The sequence below is a fragment of the Anas platyrhynchos genome, chromosome 2, assembly GCF_047663525.1.
Source record: "Anas platyrhynchos isolate ZD024472 breed Pekin duck chromosome 2, IASCAAS_PekinDuck_T2T, whole genome shotgun sequence".
Taxonomy (NCBI): domain Eukaryota; kingdom Metazoa; phylum Chordata; class Aves; order Anseriformes; family Anatidae; genus Anas; species Anas platyrhynchos.
The window spans coordinates 29,080,773-29,100,833 of NC_092588.1; the positions used below are offsets into that span (position 1 = coordinate 29,080,773).

General features: G+C 35.8%; 1 long non-coding RNA gene across 1 annotated transcript in view; it reads right to left on the reverse strand.

Annotated features, from left to right (window-relative positions):
• LOC140001697 (uncharacterized) overlaps positions 1-14,371 on the reverse strand; it is a 37,602-nt gene extending 23,231 nt beyond the window's left edge. Inside the window, exon 1 of the long non-coding RNA XR_011807188.1 lies at positions 14,113-14,371. This is a non-coding gene — a long non-coding RNA (uncharacterized lncRNA). The remainder of the gene's footprint in view (positions 1-14,112) is intronic.
• Between the last annotated feature and the right edge of the window lie 5,690 nt (positions 14,372-20,061).

Genomic DNA, 20,061 nt, shown 5'->3' on the forward strand with positions numbered 1-20,061 from the left:
AGTATATGATATTTTAGGATGAAGAGTGTAATCCAAAGAAATAAAGATCTGTTGCTTTTCTTTCCCCTGCCCCATGCCATTGTTAAGAAAAGGAAGGATATCACGTGTATTATACAGGATCTGTTCTATGAAGTCTATCCTATCATACACAGTTAATACTAAATATTATCCGATTCAATGTCATGCCCACAACACATGAGAAGAATCATTGCATTTAGTTGTCGGGAAGGGAAGGGAAGGGAAGGGAAGGGAAGGGAAGGGAAGGGAAGGGAAGGGAAGGGAAGGGAAGGGAAGGGAAGGGAAGGGAAGGGAAGGGAAGGGAAGGGAAGGGAAGGGAAGGGAAGGGAAGGGAAGGGAAGGGAAGGGAAGGGAAGGGAAGGGAAGGGAAGGGAAGGGAAGGGAAGGGAAGGGAAGGGAAGGGAAGGGAAGGGAAGGGAAGGGAAGGGAAGGGAAGGGAAGGGAAGGGAAGGGAAGGGAAGGGAAGGGAAGGGAAGGGAAGGGAAGAAGCTCCAAACTGCTTGATTTAATCCTGTTCTGAATGTTCTGAATGTTCTGAATGTTTTTATTTGGTTGGCTAGTTGTTCTTTTTTTTTTTTTTTTTTTAGCTTTCACACTATAACTTGTGTTGGTCTGAGTTGGTTTGGTTGGTTTGTCAGTGTTTTGTTGTTTTTTCCATGTCATCTCTGTCTCTTGGATGTTGTTAACAAGTGGGGATTTAAAACTTAGCTCTCTTATCATCCATACTAGCCCTTAGGCTGATGGTGAAATCACAGCTCCCACAACTTTTGTTAGTTAAAGATCTTCACAGAATCACAGAATCACAGAATCACAGAATTTCTAGGTTGGAAGAGACCTCAAGATCATCAAGTCCAACCTCTAACCTAACACTAACAGTCCCCACTAAACCATATCCCTAAGCTCTACATCTAAACGTCTTTTGAAGACTTCCAGGGATGGTGACTCCACCACCTCCCTGGGCAGCCTGTTCCAATGCCTCACAACCCTTTCAGTAAAGAAGCTCTTCCTAACATCTAACCTAAAACTCCCCTGGCACAACTTTAGCCCGTTCCCCCTCGTCCTGTCACCAGGCACGTGGGAGAACAGAAACAACATAATTTCTAATTTTGGATTAGTTACCCTGATTAGAAAATGTTTCTTAATGAAGTTAAGTTCATTGAATTAAAATGCATTTTAAGACCACAAAGAAAAATTTTGAGTTATTCAGTCTCTATTCTATTTTTTAAAGGCAATGAAACAAATAAGCAAATAGCCTGTTTCCACTTGTCTCCCACTATATTTTGGTGAATTAATTTATTTTTCTTTTTCTCCATTTTAGCTATTGCGCCAATTTATGGTCTCATTTACAATTTTATTTCTTCCACCTACACTTAAAGAAAGTTTTTCAATTCATTACTTTCAGCTACTGATATATTCATTCTCTTTCCCAGCAATATTTTATTTTAAAAGGACAATATAATGTAATTCTCCTCTTAATATTCCTGTAAAAACAAAACAAAACAAAACAAACAAAAAACAACACGCAAAATAAATAAAAACGTAATATATACAGAGAGAACCTAAGGTTATTGCAAAGTTGTCTTTATTGGATTTTAAGAATACTTACAATTATATATCTAAATAAGATGCTGGGAATAATATCTTTTGTTACATTCATCCCTAATGAAATGTTCAATTTCATTAACTTGTACTTAATCTTTTGTGCAACGACAGACAATGAAAATGTTGAAGAAGAGAATTAGACTTTACTTTACAAACCCAGATGTAATTGAATAGTCAGGAATTTTTTCCTCAGTCTATAAAACCATCTTGTTTAGCATTCTGTATTTTGGTTGATATTGTGGAAAATCTGAAAGACATGGGTGTTACTGAATTTTTGTAATTTGTCATGTATATGTGAGGAATGAAGGACTACAGGAGGATTAAGAAAAGCCATATATTGCATTATGAAAATTCCTTGGATTTAATTGGGAAAATAAATTCCCCTCTATTGTTAGTTAGGAGGCTGAAGTGACCAAATCTAACAAATGAGCTCCTTCTCAAAGTGAAAACATTTGAAAGACTCTTAGAATATTTAACAAAAAACAGTTTTGTGATTTATTTTTATTTTTTACTTCTCTAACATCTTTATTTGGATACATTTATTTGGATATGACTGAAAACTATTTACTTAATTATCATGTCATGATTCCATTTAATGAGTTAGAATTCTGTTAACTCCTGAAATGATTAAAAGAGTTTAAGTTGGTTTGGGGTTCACAATATCAAAATATTTTGCATGTAAATTTAGTCATATATATAACAAATTAAAAAAAAATAATAGTTAAATAATTACAAACAGATGGGATCTGGTGATCTAGTTGGAAAAAAAAATAAAAATTAATATCATTAAAAATATTCTACATGCACACAGAAAAGTCTGTGCTTTGAGACAATATTGAGATTCAAAGTCAAATACTCAAAAACAAGGAAAGTCAAATCTGTATAGATTTATGATACATACAGACTACAATCAGGTAATACCTTATCTTCTTTTTACTGAAAATAAAGAGACCAAACTCACTTGGTTATTCATCATGTTTCCTTGTTCTGTAATAATTCCCAACGATTTTTTCTTTGCCACCAATGTTACTGATATTTCTTTCTCAAGTTTAATTGGACAAAATAATATCTTGGTCATAGTCCTTCTGCTATTTAAGAATATTTAGTTTAAATTGTCCATGGCTGCATTAGCCCTTCAAGAAAGAAAGAAAGAAAGAAAGAAAGAAAGAAAGAAAGAAAGAAAAGAAAGAAAGAAAGAAAGAAAGAAAGAAAGAAAGAAAGAAAGAAAGAAAGAAAGAAAGAAAGAAAGAAAGAAAGAAAGAAAGAAAGAAAGAAAGAAAGAAAGAAAGAAAGAAAGAAAGAAAGAAAGAAAGAAAGAAAAGAAAGAAAGAAAAGAAAGAAAGAAAGAAAGAAAGAAAGAAAGAAAGAAAGAAAGAAAGAAAGAAAGAAAGAAAGAAAGAAAGAAAGAAAGAAAGAAAGAAAGAAAGAAAGAAAGAAAGAAAGAAAGAAAAAGAGAGAGAAAGAAAGAGAGAAAGAAAAAAAAAATTAAAGTTGTAGTTTCGTATTTCTTTTGTGTCCACTTGGTGCTTGATCTTACCAAGCATGTAAGTTCAGTCTAGGCAGGGGAAGATAGGGCTGTGCTGATGAGTGGCATGGACTATTTGAGGCACTGCAGGAAATCTCACCCTTACTTTTGTGCTGCTCGTTAGCATATATGATTATTCTTCATAACCCAGTCCTCAGAGGTTTGTTTGTAGTCATTACTTACCAAAATAGACCATGCTTAACCTGGAAAGTGTCTTTATCCTTTCTCATGGGGCAGCAATACAGTAACAAGACAAGTCATAACAGTGGACTCTGATGTGCTAAAAATATATTTGTCTGGATATATGATGTAGTTTAATTCAACAAACTCATCTTTATTCAAGGAAAGAGAAATGTATGATTTTCCTGCTTTCAGCTTACTGAGTCAAATGTCAGTGGGATCTGTCCTTTTAATGATTTACTTCCTCCTGAAATTTTGTGAGTAATATTTTTATGGTACTATCAAACTCAGGAGAAAAGTTATCAATAAATAGTGTAGACCCAAGGATTTGGTGACACTAACCCTTGGTGATAGTAGTGGAAATACACTGACAATTTCCATCCAAAAGGGTGCCTGGATTACAGCTCACTAGACTGTAGTAGACCAACAGAAGAATCATCCAAAGGTAAAACCTGAAACATTTCTCTCTCAAACCATCCCTTTTTCAAAACTGGCCTGCTCAAATCTTCTTGGTGTTTTAGCTGTTTTCTGACCTATGTAGATCAGAGGCTAGCAATCTAGCAGACCATTCAAAATAAAGCTAAACCATGGCTTTTACATTCACAAGACATTTTGGGTGATAATTCATCAGAAAACATTTCAAACTACCTAAGTCCACCATGAGTGTTACTTTTCTAAGTTTCAATTTTGAGATTTCCCAGTTGATTAATTAATAAGTGTTATGTCTACTTCAATCAAAACAGAAAACATGGCAATACTATTGGCAATACTCAGAGCTATTTTAATTCCCTTTTCAGGATGATGCACATGGCTACCAGTGTTAACATTACTTTCTTATACAATATCTGTTGCGTGGTTTTTTTTTTTTGTTTTTTTTTTTTATGAATCACAGGTTTTAAATACTTGACTAAAATTGAAACTTACTGTTGGACAGATCTTTCTTCAATATAAGTCTACCTCACCTTGTGATTAGATAGGTTTTATGGACAGTAATGAAGATTTATTTCTTACTCAAGTGTACAGAAACTTCACTGGTGAAATGATATTTGCACGAGTAGAAAATGTAAGACACTTCTGAGTTTCCTCTATGACAGATTCAGTTTACCTGCTTATTACATGCTAATATGACACAACGAGTATTTATTAGACCTTCTGAATCAGGGGAAACACCATCTGTCTTGTTAGATACAGCTTTCTATGAAAGAATATGCAATGAATAATTTGTGCAGTTTCTATTCTTCATGGCTTTGCTAAATAAGGAACACTGTGTTTTCTTCTTGCAATTTATAACATAAGAACAAAGAGCCCAAACTGCTGAAAAAAAGACAGTTACGGTTTTAAATGTACTACTTCAGCATTTTCCAGGGACTATAAGTGTGAATAAATGCAATAATTTAAGATCACAGTGTTTACTGTGGCACAATAAACACTGACATTGGATGAATTTGGTAGAGAGAGAGACAAAATAAATAAATTGCTGAAAATATAATTAGAAATGAGACATAGTGTTTAGAGTAAGAAGCAAAAAAAAATAAATAAATAGTGTAATGGTGAACATAGGAAGTAGATTTTGTTTATAACACATTTTTACTTCATAATAGATTATAAAACACTTGCAATTCTGCAATATTTATGAGATTCATTTCTTTATTTAAGAACCGGTACCTTTCACTTACCATGCAACAAATTACACCATAGCCTTGAACGGCTGGTATATGACTTTTTTGGCACAATGGGCGTGCATCCTCAATGCATATTTTGTTGATAGAATACTAAAAGAAAATCCATCAATTTAAAGACCCATTGTTTACCCTTCATTTTTCAACTAAACTTCCCTTATTGTCACAAATATCAATTCAGTATAAGACTTAACTTAAGAAGTAATTTTTGAATTGTATTTTGCAAGCTTTTACTTTTCTTTCTTCACATACTAAAACTGACATGTATCATTTGTCTGCAGATGAAATGAAATCATATATTGAATTTGTTACTGATCCATTATCAATACAGGCAGGAAGACTGAAGAAAAAATGTTTCAATTCAAATCCTTCTTTTTTAAAAGCTCACTAAGTTTTAGACTCTTTAATTTACAGATTTACATAATTGTGTGTGTGTTTTTCATATTTCATGGATTCAGGGAATCCATAAGAAAACAAAAAATTAGTAATTCTGAAAAGAGAGCAGTTCTCTTGAGCTGCAGAAATGTCTGTTAATTGCATTAACACCTAATGTTTCAATGGGATGTGCCAAGACCATACATCAATTTAGAATAATAGTTTAGCTTGTAAAATCAATGAAACATTGAAGTATATTTCTGCATTAAATGCACTGTTTTGAATATGATTATTCAGAATTTTCTTTAAAATATATTTTCCTCACAAGTGGATATTTTTGGTGGGACATTCATTCCCTTCAAATTTTGATCAAGATATTCTTTTTGGTACATATCTTTGATCAGTAGTAATGAGCATAGAAGTTCCTACCACATAGCAGGTTAACAAGGGAGTTTGCATGTTTTATTCCAGTGAAGAATTGCACAAATGTTGAAAACTCAAAAGCTGCTATTGAGTCGTGCTTTTATGGATTTATTTTTTAATATATACCCTAGAGCATTTTTAAATTTTACTTTTCACTATGAAATCTAACAATGTCACAGATATGCCATTACATAAGAGCTGTTCAGAGCAGTTACAGACGTATACTGGTCTGCATTCAGTCTTCATAACTTAAAAATTCATGCTATTCATACTTAAAAATGAGATAAAAGATGTTCTAGAAGGCCTCAGGAGTGAATGATACCAAGCCATCGTGGTAGTAGAGGGTGGACTGAAGAAGTCAGTGGCTTCCAAAGATGAAAACTCTTAATGAATAAATTTCTTAGATTTTACTTCCTTTCCCCAACATTGTTGGAAGGAAAGACCAAATGTCAACACAAATATAACAACTATCATCCAACACTACCATTAAAATATTAATGTTGTTGCAGCTTACAGGGTTAGATACATAAAATTATAGTACTTAATTCTGTCATTAAAATTAAAAAAACTTTGGGCGCTTTAGGAGACAAGTTTTAAGATCATTGCTTTTTTCAGTTCCTCTGCTCCTTTCTGGGGAGGATGACCTGTGCCCATAGGTAAGATCAGACCATTAACTACGACTGATTTTACCACAGTTTCTGGTTCTATATGGACTCTTCACTAATAAGAAGCAGGCTGTGGTTTAGCAATCTGAATCAGAAATCTCTCAGCCCAAGCATCCCAAACACATGGTGTTTGGCACAAAAGTCAATCTAGTATAGGTCAATTTTATCTTAGTGCTTTGAACAGTAACAGAAAAGATTTGCTGTGGCACTGGAATTGAACAAACAATTACCAGGACTTTTGGATCTATTCTGTTGAAGCTATGAAAGGTAGTGCATAACAGAAAAACAGTTTGAACACAATCCTTCAACTCTGGAGTCTTGCAGGAAGATAAATTGTGATAATCACAAATAGATGCTGAAAAATTGTTTTGATGGTCTATAATTCTGACCATCCTTGGGAAAGTCTTTTAGTCTTTCACTATCTGTAAGTGCAGACCTGTGAGATAAACAAATGCTATCACACACAGCTACTGTCCCTTGAGTAGTACACAAGATATTGTTATTTGTGATGTGTAGGTATTTTCAGGATATACTTAGCAACATAAACAAATTCTTTTCTCTCTCATTATTTACATAGATATGATTAAATGAAAAAGAACAACACAGTGAAATACAATTTAAACCTGTACAAAATAGAATGTGTCTCTCAACCCTTGTATTGACAATGTTCCCAATGAAAAACGCATCCTGTATGAAATAAATACGGAGAAAAAAAAAAAAAAAAAAAAAAAAAAAAAAACAAAAAAACTCTTGAGGTGGATTCGAATATCCAATATTTATTTGAATAGGGCTGAAGTACAAAGAAAAAAAAAAAAAACAAAAAAAAAACACTATTGAAATAAAGAACAGAAGAGATTGCCTTTTTTATAGGCATCAGGTAAGAATTTTTCAACCCATGGGTAGTGATTTTAGACTACATCTAAAGTTTTTATGTGTTATAATCTTTTAAAATGTATTCTGTTTACAACAGGCTATGGCATTTTATAGATATTGGCACATTACTATACAAGATCACATGCTTTTGTCGTCTATTCACATAGCTGTCTCATTAAAATTGTGTAACCATTTTAGTTAAATGGAGGTGAAAAATGTATTCACTTCTGTTCTGCTCCTTAAATTTAACATTTGATTAACTCAGATGGTTAGTAAGTTCACATCTCCTAGTGCCTTTGGGAGAGCTGAGAGTGTTTTTATTTACACTTGATGTTCTGTCATCCTTTTGACATTTTGCCCCTGTGTTTATTTCCAATCCTGTGAGCTTAACAGGCTGCAAAGTTTTAAAATGACATGTCCCAAGAACTCACTGGAGACTGAGTTTAAATTTGTCCATGTCAAAGTCTTTAAATGGAATGCAGTTTGATATATGTACAGTTTTCTATTTCAGATTGCACTCTAGGACATATTTTATGTGTGACTTACTTGAAATAAGCATTACACAGATGTAAAGTGTGTTGATTAAATAGTTCAAAGACAAAATCAAAACAACTTTCGTATATGAGGGTGAATAGGCACCTTATTGGCTGCCTTTGTCTATAATTTTACCCACGACGGCTTTCTCTGCTCTTTTTGACTAAGTAATACAAATAATATTCTTAAACGTTTCAGTAAAAATGCCTGTATAAATGACTAATTCTAATGAGTGCAAATATTAACTTTTTTTTTTTTTCCCCTGCAAATTTCTTTAATTAAGCAAACAACGTTTCTTGCAAAACTGAATTTACTACAACACTGGAAAATGTTGATGGGTTTAGAAATATTCTCTAATTACACTGAATTTGCTTAAAAATTTATTTTATGAATGCATTCAATGTGATAAATAACAAGTATTTATCGAGTAATACTAAGTATCAGGCAAACAGCTCAAATTCTGTGGGCTAATATCAGAACCTTAGTGATAGGGATGGGCATTTTGCTCAATTGCTTTGACAGGTTGCATAGTTTTCCTTCAGCTATAGAGTGTTTGAGATTGCTAATGGTCACTCCAGCTACCAGTAAATGAACATTCGATGTAACAAATGTTTTTGCTTTGTTTAAATTGTAAGAGGGTTTATAACAAGGTAATAAATGATGGTGATTGACATTTAGAAATGAACATTCAAAACGTGCATTGACTAGATGTAAGATTATATGTACCCAGAAGATGACTAGTGTGTCTTAACTGTATTGTAATAACCAAAACACAATAAAAATACTCCCCCTCCTGCTGATTTTTTGCTGTCATCTGGTGAAAAGCAGAGTACTATCACAACACATAGCTCTCCCTTCTGACCTTACTGTGCAGTAAGAACCATTCAACTTGGATGATAATGATAGCGTACGTACAGAAGAGGAAAATAGGGAAAAATCATAAAGCAAAAGTAGCAAATGTCAAAGTGACAAGACTTTTATGTATCACAAATCCTACAGAGGAAAGATGTCTTACTGAATCCGCCTCTTTCAGTATAACATATATCTCTAGAGAGCATTGACTGCTGCTGCACACTGGACTAGCAAAGGAACTCAACTGTAACAGTACCATGTAACTGAAATTGCTCATTGCAAATGAAAATGACTTTCGGTCAAAAAGAGTGATAGGTGTGCTATCACACAATCTAATAACATGTATTCCTTTCCTTCACCAGCTAGGGCTTTCTGAGAAGTAGCTTCATAGGAAACAAGCACAACTCTGTCCCTCATTCAACTAAAAAATCGATTATTGTGACTCATTTTGTAAAAACGTTTTTTTAGGACTCCCTGTCACAAAAAAAAAGGAAATCATGTCATTTGATTTCCAAAAATGAAATTAAAAGGAAAAAAATATGATTGAAGCAGCACTGTAATATACTTTTGTATAATGATCACGTAATACAATTTGACCCTGATGTGTTCTACATCACTAGAATAATTTCAGATTTTCAAAATCCATAGTTACATACGTAGATATTTGGACAACATTAAATAACACCCAGACATAGAGTTTTCTTTTCTGCATTTTTGCTAGAAAACTACATTTACAGTACCTATTTTCCAAGTTCATCAAAAGAATGTCTGTGGTCAAGAAAATATTTTCATACATTATTTCATCATTAATGTTCTCAATCTGATTATTTTCCAAATGTGAATGTAAGGTATATTTTATGGAAAACAGCTCAACAGTATAAAAAATATACAAAAATTGCAGAGAACATTTGCTTTTCAGACCTATCAAGCAGTGATGTGAAATCATAACAATACTTTTGGAAACCTTTCATTAATATTGAAGCAAAAACATACCAGAGAGAAAAATTTCAGTTTTCAGTTTGTCTGGATGTATTTTTTTTCCTAAATGGACATTAAAAATATATGCTTATTTTCCCATAAACTTTTTGTTCCCTAGTTCTGAATATTTTGTATTCATTTATGAATGTGAAAATTAGTATTAAATGCTACTTTCTAGCATGCTACTTCCAGCATAAGCATTTATTGTTTCAATCAGAATAAGCACTTTGATGGAAAAGAAAGAAAAAAAACTATAAATACGTTAGAAAGAAATTAGGAAGTCACATTCCATTTAATGGGGCACAGTACTCTTGCTACAACAAAATGCTGTGCAACAGCAAATGAAAGAGAAGAGTGAGAAAATATGGGAGAAACAACCCTGAAGACACAAGGTCAATGAAGAAAGAGGGGGAGGAGGTGCTCCTAGTGCTGAAGAAGTTTTGCTGTGGCCCACGGAGACAACTGTGGTGGAGCAGGTTGGCTATGGAGAAACATATTGGACCTGAGATCCACACTGCAGCCCATGAAGACCAAAGCAGGTGGATATGACCTAAAGGAAGCTGCAGCCCATGAAGAGTCAATGCAAGAGGACGCTCCAGGAGGTCTGGCAGAAAGTGTGTTCTGTGGGGGGCCCAGGCTGCAGCAGTTCATTCCCAAAGCACTGTTCCCTCTGTTATGGAGCCACACTGGAGCAGTCCTTGACAAACTGCAGTCTGTGAGAAGCTTATGTTGGATCAGTTCCTGAAGCCTATGTTGGATCAGTTCCTGAAGGACTGTGTCCTGTGGGAGGGACTCTATGCTGTAGCAGGGGAAGAGAGTCAGGAAGAAGAAGCAGCAGTGACAAAGGATTATATATTGACTGTAACCTCATTTCCCATTCCCCTGTGCTGCGTGGGGAGCAAAGAGGTAGAAGAATCAAGACCAAAGTTGAGCCCAGGTATAAGAGCAGTACTGGGGGCAGGTGTTTTCAATTTTGTTTTTATTTCTCACTATCCTACTGTATTTTCCATTGACAATAAAGCCAAATTAGTCTTCCCCAAGCTGAGACTATTTTGCCCATGATAGCAATTGGTGAGCGACTTCCCTGTCCTTATCCTAATCCACAATCTTTTTTCACTGTATTTTGTCCCCTTGTCCTGCTGGGAAGGGGAGTGAGAGAGTGGCTTGGGGGCACCTGGCAGCTAGCCAAAGTTAGCCTACCACACATGTTGTAAATAGAAATAATTCTATCTATAGTACACATGCATAGAAAGACAGATTCCACATCACCTTTTTAAAGCCTGTCCCAATGCTCTTCCCTTTCATTCATGAAGTAACCAGAAGTCAGTTTTCTTGTTTGTGATTGATTTGAAATTCTGTAATATCTTATATGAACGTGGCTAATTATTTCAGATCATCTCTGCTTTTCAGATTTTAGAAGGGTGATGAACACACAAAATCATGTTAAGAGAGAACCACCTTAAAAAAAAAAAAAAAAAAAAAGTTGATGTTCAGTTGATGTTTCAGTTGATGTCAAGCACTGTCTTTTGTTATGTTTTTTCAACAGAAATAGGAACTTATGTTCATTCAAGATTTGATTTCACCATTGATTACACAACAGGGAATGGTATATTTACCTTCATAGACTTGTGAATGATGCCCTAATAAATAGGGATCTTCTGACACTGAGATTGTAGGCCAGTCTTGCTGGTAAAGACTGAGACAAAAAAGGAATTCAGTACCTCAGCCTTTTCACTGTCCCAGGTAACCAAGACTCCTGATGAGGACCCACACTTTCTCTAGTCTTCTTTTTGTCAGTGCTTGTAGAATCTCTACTCATTGCCCTTGAAAATCTTAAACACCTACATATTTTCACTCAAGATTAAGAAGGAAAACATAAATTTAAGGGTAGTCTATTTTTTTTTACTGAACTGCAACCCATGTGAACTGCAAGATATGTAATGGCAAATTATGAGTCCATGTACTGTCATAAAAGCTGTTAACTAGACTAGATAATAAATACAGTATTAGAGACATCATCCGAAGCCTGTATATACAAATTTAAAAGAGGCACAACATAAATTACAAAGTAAAATTTTTCTTCTGTTCTGATATTTGCTCCTCTCATCAAACCAAATCTGTTCAGTCTCAGGGTTCAGATTTAAGAGAAAAATCCCCTCATAAGTCTTTAAGTTTAGAGCCAGTTTCCCTAGCCCTTAAAACCTCTCTTGAGTTCAGAGGTAAAGCAGATTGGATCTGAGTCTTCAGTTCAGAGATGCTCATTAGAGGAAATGGACAATTTAGAAGACCAAGGGACAAATTCACATGAATGTTAACAGGAACAACTCTATTGACTTTAATGAATTCAAGTCTATTTATGCCAGACATGTATTTGGCTCAAGAGTCTAATAGAACAGTTATATGTATTGAACATATACATATATAGATATACTTTAATGTCCTGGTGTTATCATTTTGTTTTAATTAAAGAGAGGAGTTTATATCTCTTCTACTGTGCAGTACATTTAAGAGCTACTTTGTAGCTCACTGTGTCTCATATTAAAATCTTTACGACCCTTTAATTCTTTCCTTTATTTTGAAGTATACAGAAGTAAACAGAATGGGATGAGATGGATCACCAGTCATCTAGTGTTGCTATTTATTTTACTTCAGTCTATGAACCAGAAGCTAATGGAGCTCCTTCACAGCCGTTTATTCATCCTTTTCACTTAGTCATCTTCATTTATTTTCTTTTTCTACTCCAACTTTTGCTTAGTAGGTACAGTCTAAAAATGGTTATTTCCACAACCATGAACTGTGACTGTGCACTAGCAGTACATTTTTGTTGAAGATTGGTAAAACTTCCTCTGGATAGTCCAAACATGTTTAATCTATTTTTCTCCAAACAGAGATCTCATTAGCCAAACCATTATCAAATACAGTTTTTGCTTCCAAATTGTCAGACTTCTTTTGGCCACTGCAAAAATCACTTCTTAAAACCAGATTAAATTCCTAGCCAAGAAAACAGTTACAATTTCACTTTACTTTAAATAGTGTTTCATATTGGTATAGACGATAATTTCTACTTTATCCCCTGTTCTTTTTGTTGGGAAAGTTTGGTTTTTTTATTACTTTTTATACTTTCTTATTATAGGTAAAGCTTAAATTGTTAAACTGTAATGAGATTTCTGAGCTACTCTGTGCTAGAAATTTTCAAGCAGAAACCTTTAGTTTATATATGAGAATAAGACTTACCTTAAAGGCATAGTTTTGTAGAATCATAGATGGTTTGGTTTTGAAGGAACCTTAAAGATCATTTAATTCCATCCCCGGTGCCATGGACAGGGACGCTTTCCTCTAGACCAGGTTGCTCAAAATTTTCTATCCATTTCTATTTCCCAGCCATTTCAATCTCTGTATTATCCAGATCAAGCAATACCTCGTTCTGCCATATATGCAGGCATATCCTTTTTATTACCAGTGGCATTTTTAGGCTTTGCTTCTGGTGCCAGTTCTTTGACTTGTAAATACATCATAAATCAGGTCTTGAAAAGTATCGTTATTTATTTATTTATTTATTTATTCGGTAGAGTTTAAAACTGAATAAAGCATTTTCAAATTATGAAATAAACCTATATCAGGATGGAATTATTGTGGATACTCCATTTAATATAAAACAGATGATGGTAATGCTGCCATCATACTATATCCCTGGATATAGTATTAATAAATAAATAAATAAGAAAAAAAAAAAAAAAAGTTAAATTTAGAAGACATCCAAGTAAGTTGCACTACACAAATACATACTTAGGCATCAGAGAGATGAGTAAAGGTCTGAATGCATACTGAAGATTACCCTAATATTGTGATCAAGACTTTTTGCATTTGTAGGTTCACATCAAGAAAAAATAAAAGGGTTTTGAATGAACAGTTAACTCCCCTTCCTTGTACTTAATCTATTTTAACATTGTGTAGGAGTTGATGTTGTTTACATAGTCTTACATCCATTTACATATCTTAAAATGTTTGGATTTTTTCAGATTAACTCTAGCTTCCCCATAGTTTCAATAATAGTTTGAGCATAATTACAGGGTGCATATTACCTGAAATTACTGCATATATGTATGTACTTGAAAATAATATGCCGTGCTAAGCAGAGCTTTATTTTAGGCAAATCCTAGTGTGTTTTTGTTTTGTTTTGTTTTAATAATTATTTTTACCCCACAAATACTAAGTATTTTTAATGATATTTAAATAGATAATATGGTTGGTTTCATCTCACTCTGAAGAAAGCCAGTGAATTTTAAGTCCCAGGATTCTTAGGAAACACAAAACCTCAGCTGAAATACTTCAAATCTGACGCAGGTCTCAGCAAATCTAGTTTTTAATCATCATCAAGTCAGGAGTTAACGGATACCTGTATATTTACCTTAGTGAATTCATTGAAGATGAAAAGGCTCTTCTTTAGGGAGAAAAGGTTGCAGACTTCCAAGAGAAGGCTGGATGCTGCCCTGATTCCAAAAGAAAAAGGAGGCTGCCATGTTGGGAGGCTGAAGAGAAAAAATGTACAGTGGAAACATGTACATATGGGTCTCATGTTTTCTCCTGGAAAATCTCACACAATAAAACAGAGCACATGCTATCCTTCACATTTAAAGCAGACTAGATTTGTTTAACCTCCATCACACTGACTTGCACTGATAGACTCTATTTATACCGCTAAGATAAATAGAACTAGGATGCTGACAACTGCAGTCCATCATATAACTATTAGCATGTTTCTTTCCATGACTTTTGCAAAAATAACATTCTTGAGAAAATGTCCAGGCACCAGAGGAGAATATCAAGTACTTTGAATGATTCCCAGGGCACAAAATGAACAAATATCACTTACCCTTAATCTCTTCATCCTGCAGATCCTGAAATGACAACAGCAAACACACACACACACACACACACAAAATTATATCCTACTGTTCCAGAAGCATCATACGTAACTCAGAAGGCCAGCAGAAGTGCAGTACAAATTGATCATAGGCAGTCTATTTCTCAGCCCCAGGAACAGATTGTTCTTGTTTTATTTAGTTGTATCATATAAAGCAGCATGGATAATCAGTAGCTCAATTAATTGTCTCTATAACTAGCACTGTTTTATTCACCAATATAGACATAGTCTAGGTACCTTCACCTAAACTACACATTGGGAATGTGTAGCAGTGACTCAAATTTCTCTTACTCTCCTAACAGGAAAGGCCTTATTCTCCTAAAAAGAAAAGGCCCCGTATTCATTTTCGGATAGTAAAGGGAGTGTGTTATGGCCTATACAGATGTACGTCAATTAATATGATTTATGAGGTTGTGATATGGTACAGTTAATCCATGTCTACAGTGATTAGGGTTATTATTAATATCACAGAATCACAGAATGGTAGGGGTTGGTAGGGACCTTGAGAGATCATCAGGTCCAGCCCCACTGCCAAAGCAGGTTCCCTAGAGCAGGTTGCCCAGGTAATCCAGGTAATCCAGGTAATCTAGGCATCCAGACGGGCCTTGAATATCTCCAGAGAAGAAGACTCCACAACCAGCCTGGGCAGCCTGTTCCAGTGCTCCGTCACTCCATAATGTGTATTCTTTTGTAATATGTATTCCTTCATACACTCCATAATATGCATTCCTTTGCCATCGTGTATTAATCTAATATAGTATTGTATATATGTTTATATATAATAGTTTAGCATGAATTGTTTATGCCATGAAAGGCAAAGTATCCAGCAAGAACATTTCTCTGAAGGTCTTTAGAAGAAGACAGATGAAGGAACAGAACTGTCATTTGTTAATGAAAAGAGGTCAAGACAAGCACCGTTTTTTATGCTTGTTGTTTGTTTGTTTGTTTCTGTTTTCTTCCAACATACTTTACAGACTGGCTCTGTTTTTCTAGGAGTCACTGGAGCACATAATAAACAGACATCTGATATGTTGTCCTTTACTGCCTCAGGTGCTATTCTGACAGGGTGTTTTCCTGTTGCAGTCAAAACTGCAGGTCAAGATTTAATAGAGTAACAAACAATGATTTGTTGTTTGGAGGATATTTCCAATACTTCCATTTTTAAACTTTCAAATATTTTATATTATAACCTTACTGCAAAAATGACCTGGAGCTGCATTACCCGTATTAGCTAACGTATGAAATACTCTTTTCTAGTGCAGTGCTCTAAGATACTGAATTTAGCCTGGGGGTAACCAAAGAGACAGTGGTTAGCTGCTCATTCCAATTGCTTTTGAGATTAAGTACTGAGATTAGCCACTCAAAATATGTTCTTTTAAAGGATTAAAGAGTAGGAAAAAAATAAATAAAATAAAAAACTACCAATTCAATTCAGAGAAAATAGTCAGTCCTAAATGGTATTATCACTATGGTAGAAACTTTGTGAGAGCTGAAGTGGTGGAGTGAGGTTTAGAAGCTGCAGAAACTCCCATGAAGACCAGAAACAATATAAACAATACTGAATATTAACTATCACCTAATTAAAATATTTATTTCTGAGGAGAGGATCTACACTGAATAGGGCAATAATTTATTCTTCTGTGGACTCTACAGACATATTTTTCCGCACTCTTTTGGATATCTAGAAGTTCAGAAAACAAGCATGACTGCTGTGAGTCTTACAGGTTTCAAATATAAATGTAGACTCTATCCTAAACCTAGTTTCTTTATGGATGATAGACATCAGTTGACACTGAGATGTTTTAGGTATGGGTAAGCCATGGATATCTCATGGAAATATTGTTACTGCTTTTTTAACTATAATTTTTGTGTGAATCTGGAAAGTTTATTAAAAAAAAATATAATCTAATGTTCTCTGTCTTAGTATTTCTAAAATAAAGATATTATTTATTTATTTCAAAGGAATGCTTTTCACTGATTGCTTCATTCACCCATATTTTTAAAATACTGTAATAAATTGAAAAAAAAAAAAAGAAAATAGTAACTGTTGTAGATTTATATCTTCATAATAGATATATGTATCTAGGCAAGAACTTGCTATGGACTATCTTGTGGAAGAATGAACTTAGAAAAATATTGGGTCATGGAGAAGTTCAAACAAAAATTGTTGAGCAAACTGAGACTCTTTAACTATTAGCAGAAATAAGAAAAAGATAACATGATATTAGCCAAAAAATACAAACTGACACAGTAAAGCCTAAGAGAAATCCCCTTGTTCATACAACTAGGTTTGCTAGAGAAAATTTTTGATTAAATGATTTTCCTTTGGTTTGTGGAAAACTATGTGTTCCAGGGATCAAGGACAAGTATATTTCCTAAATAACTTAAAAACCACCACCACCAATGTCTATGAATATTATATTTAACAAAAACAAAATAAATTTGATAATGAAATTTATATAATATCTTTTGATCCAATCACCATAGCATTTTTTTTCTTATTTTCATAGTTTCAAGCATAATTTCCCATTTTTTTCCAGTTCAAAGCGAATCTTCTGCCTAAGTACACCTGAAACAAGTCTGAATATGTGTTCACAAATTTTCCTACTTTCCTTGTTTCTTCTAAAGCCCGGACAAAAACAAATCTAAAAAACAATACTGCCCAAAGTCTATAAATAAATAAATAAATTCTTTCTTTGCCTGCTGTTCTTATAGCCCTGGCACAACTTCACAGTACCTACTTTTGTTCTACAGCCCTGCAAAAGACCATTAGCAGGCCCAGTAACTTAGTACCTCCTGACTTCTCTGTCAGGAGGGAGAGCTATTTTCTTGTATTGTCAGAACAAGGCTGATGCTTATCAAGACTCTCCTGTGCACACAGATCATTTGTAATACATTTGGTGTCCATTGTGCTCCTGTGCACAAAAGGATGAACAGAGTTGTTGTCCACGATGAGCAGATCTCAACATAGCTGGACTAACTTGGCTCAACAAAGACTTTATGGAAACTGTAATTTGCTTCCTGTCCTTTCATGTAATTACTATATGTCTTCAAAGAAAACTGTTTAAGCTTTCATGAGTTCAGCATGTCAAGCTATTCATGCCTATTCCAGGATCATCTTGTTGTCTTCCACAACAACAATCTTTTTCCTAAGAGCTCTTACTTCGCCAGGGTGTTCTCAGCAAACAAAAGGTCCTTTACAGTAGCTAGAGAAAATTTCTGATTCCATTGGATTTTTCCACTTTGTTTCTGTATACAGAGCATGTAGAATGTAGGGCAAGTATAAAGTCCTTTATATTAATATTCATGCAAAAACATTCCTATTTCCCCAGCAAATACCAGCCAGCTTGTATTTGCACAAGACAACATAAGGAAGACAGCAGAGAACCGTCTAGAATATAGAAATCTTGGTGCATTTATCAACCCATTTTTCTCAGTCCTCTTACTTAGTAAAGGACCTAATAAATAAATAAATAAATAAATAAATAAATAAATAAATAAAAATCAATTATGGCATGAAGAAAAACGTATTATAGGAAATATATATTAACATATATTATTCAATTAGATTCAATGAGAGTGTAACAGAAAATAAGGGAGACCAGGAATGATTAGAGATCAGATGGAAAAGAAAATCACAGACTCATAGAACCATAGAATCATTAAGGTTGGAAAAGACCTCCCAGATCATCTGGTCCAATCATTCCCCTACCACCAATGTCACCCACTAAGCCATGTCCCTAAGCACCATGTCCAACCTTTCCTTAAGCGCCCCTAGGGACAGTAATTCCACCACTGCCCTGGGGATGTGTAGTGGGTTTACAATGTGGGCTTCCCACAGGCAGCAGCTCTTCAAGAACTGCTCCAGATATGGGTCCATACCACGGGGTCCTTCCTTCAGCCCGTGGGGGACCCAGCCTGGGTCCCCCACGGGCAGCAGCTCCTGCCAGGTCACCTGCTTCTGCGTGGGCTCCTCTCCACAGGCTATAGGTCTGGCCCAGAATCTGCTCCAGCAGGGGTTTTCCACAGGCCACAGCCTCTGTCAGTGCAGATCCACCTTCTCCACCATGGTCTCCTACACAGGCTGCAGCATGGAACCCTGCTCTACCGTGGTACTCCATGGGCTGCAGGGGGACAGCCTGCAGGGGACTTCTGCTCCAGTGCCTGGAGCACTGCTCCCCCTCCTTTTTCACTGACCTTGGTGCCTGCAAGGCTGTTCCTCACTCCTCTCACCCTCCCAGCTGCTGTGTGGTGCAGCATTTTTTTCCCCTGTCTTAAATATGCTCTCACAGAGGCGCAAACAATGTCACTTATTGGCTCAGCTCTGGTAAGCAGTAGGGCCCTTACCTAATATGGGGCAGCTTCTAGACTCTTCTCACAGAAGCCACCTCTGTGGCCCCCTGCTACCAAAACCTTGCCACGTAAACCCACTACAGGATGCTAATGTCTGACTACTCTTTCTGAGAAGAAATGTCTCCTAATTTCTAAACTAAACCTCCCCTGGTGCACCTTGAGGCCATTCCCTCTAGTCCTATCTCTATTTATCTGTGAGAAGATGCCAACTCCCAGCTGTCCATCAACATTCCCAGATCCTTTTCCTCTGCACAGTTTTTCAGCCACTGTACCCCAAGCCTGTAGTGCTGCATGGGGTTGTTGGAGCCAAAGTGCAGGATCCAGCATTTAGCCATGTTGAACCTCATCCCATTGGCCTCTACCCATCAATCCATCCTGTCCAGGTCCCTCTGCATGGCCTTCATACCCTCCAGCAGATTGACACTTCCCCACAACTTGGTGTCATATGCAAACTTATTGAGTGCGCACTCAGTCACCAGCCGGATTTCACTCTGTTCACCACCTCTGTCCAGGCCCAACTATCCAACCAGTTTTTAACTTAGCAAAGAGTTTACCTGTCCAAGCCATTGGCTGCCAGCTTCTCCAGGAGAATACTATGGGTGACAGTGTCAAAAGCCTTGCTGAAGTCTAGGCAGACTATGCCAACAGCCTTTCCCTCTTCCAGCAGGTGGGTCACCCAGTCATAGAAGGAGATGAGGTGTGTCAGGCAGGATTTGCCTTTCATGAACCCATGCTGACTGTGCCTGATCTCCTGGTGGTCCCACATATGCTGCATGATAGCATTCAAGATGACCTGTTTCATCACCTTTCCTGGCACAGAGGTCAGGCTGACAGGCCTGTGATACCCTAAGTCCTCCTTACGACCCTTCTTATAGATGGGCATCACATCAGCAAGTCTCCAGTCATCCAGGATCTAGCCAGATGACCAAGACCACTGATACATGATGGAAAGTGGCCCAGGAATCACATCCACCAGCTCCCTCAGCACCCTCGGGTAGATCCCATCTGGCCCTATGCACTTGTGACAGTCCAGGTGGACCAGCAGGTCTCTAACTGTTTCTACATGAACTACCAGGGAGT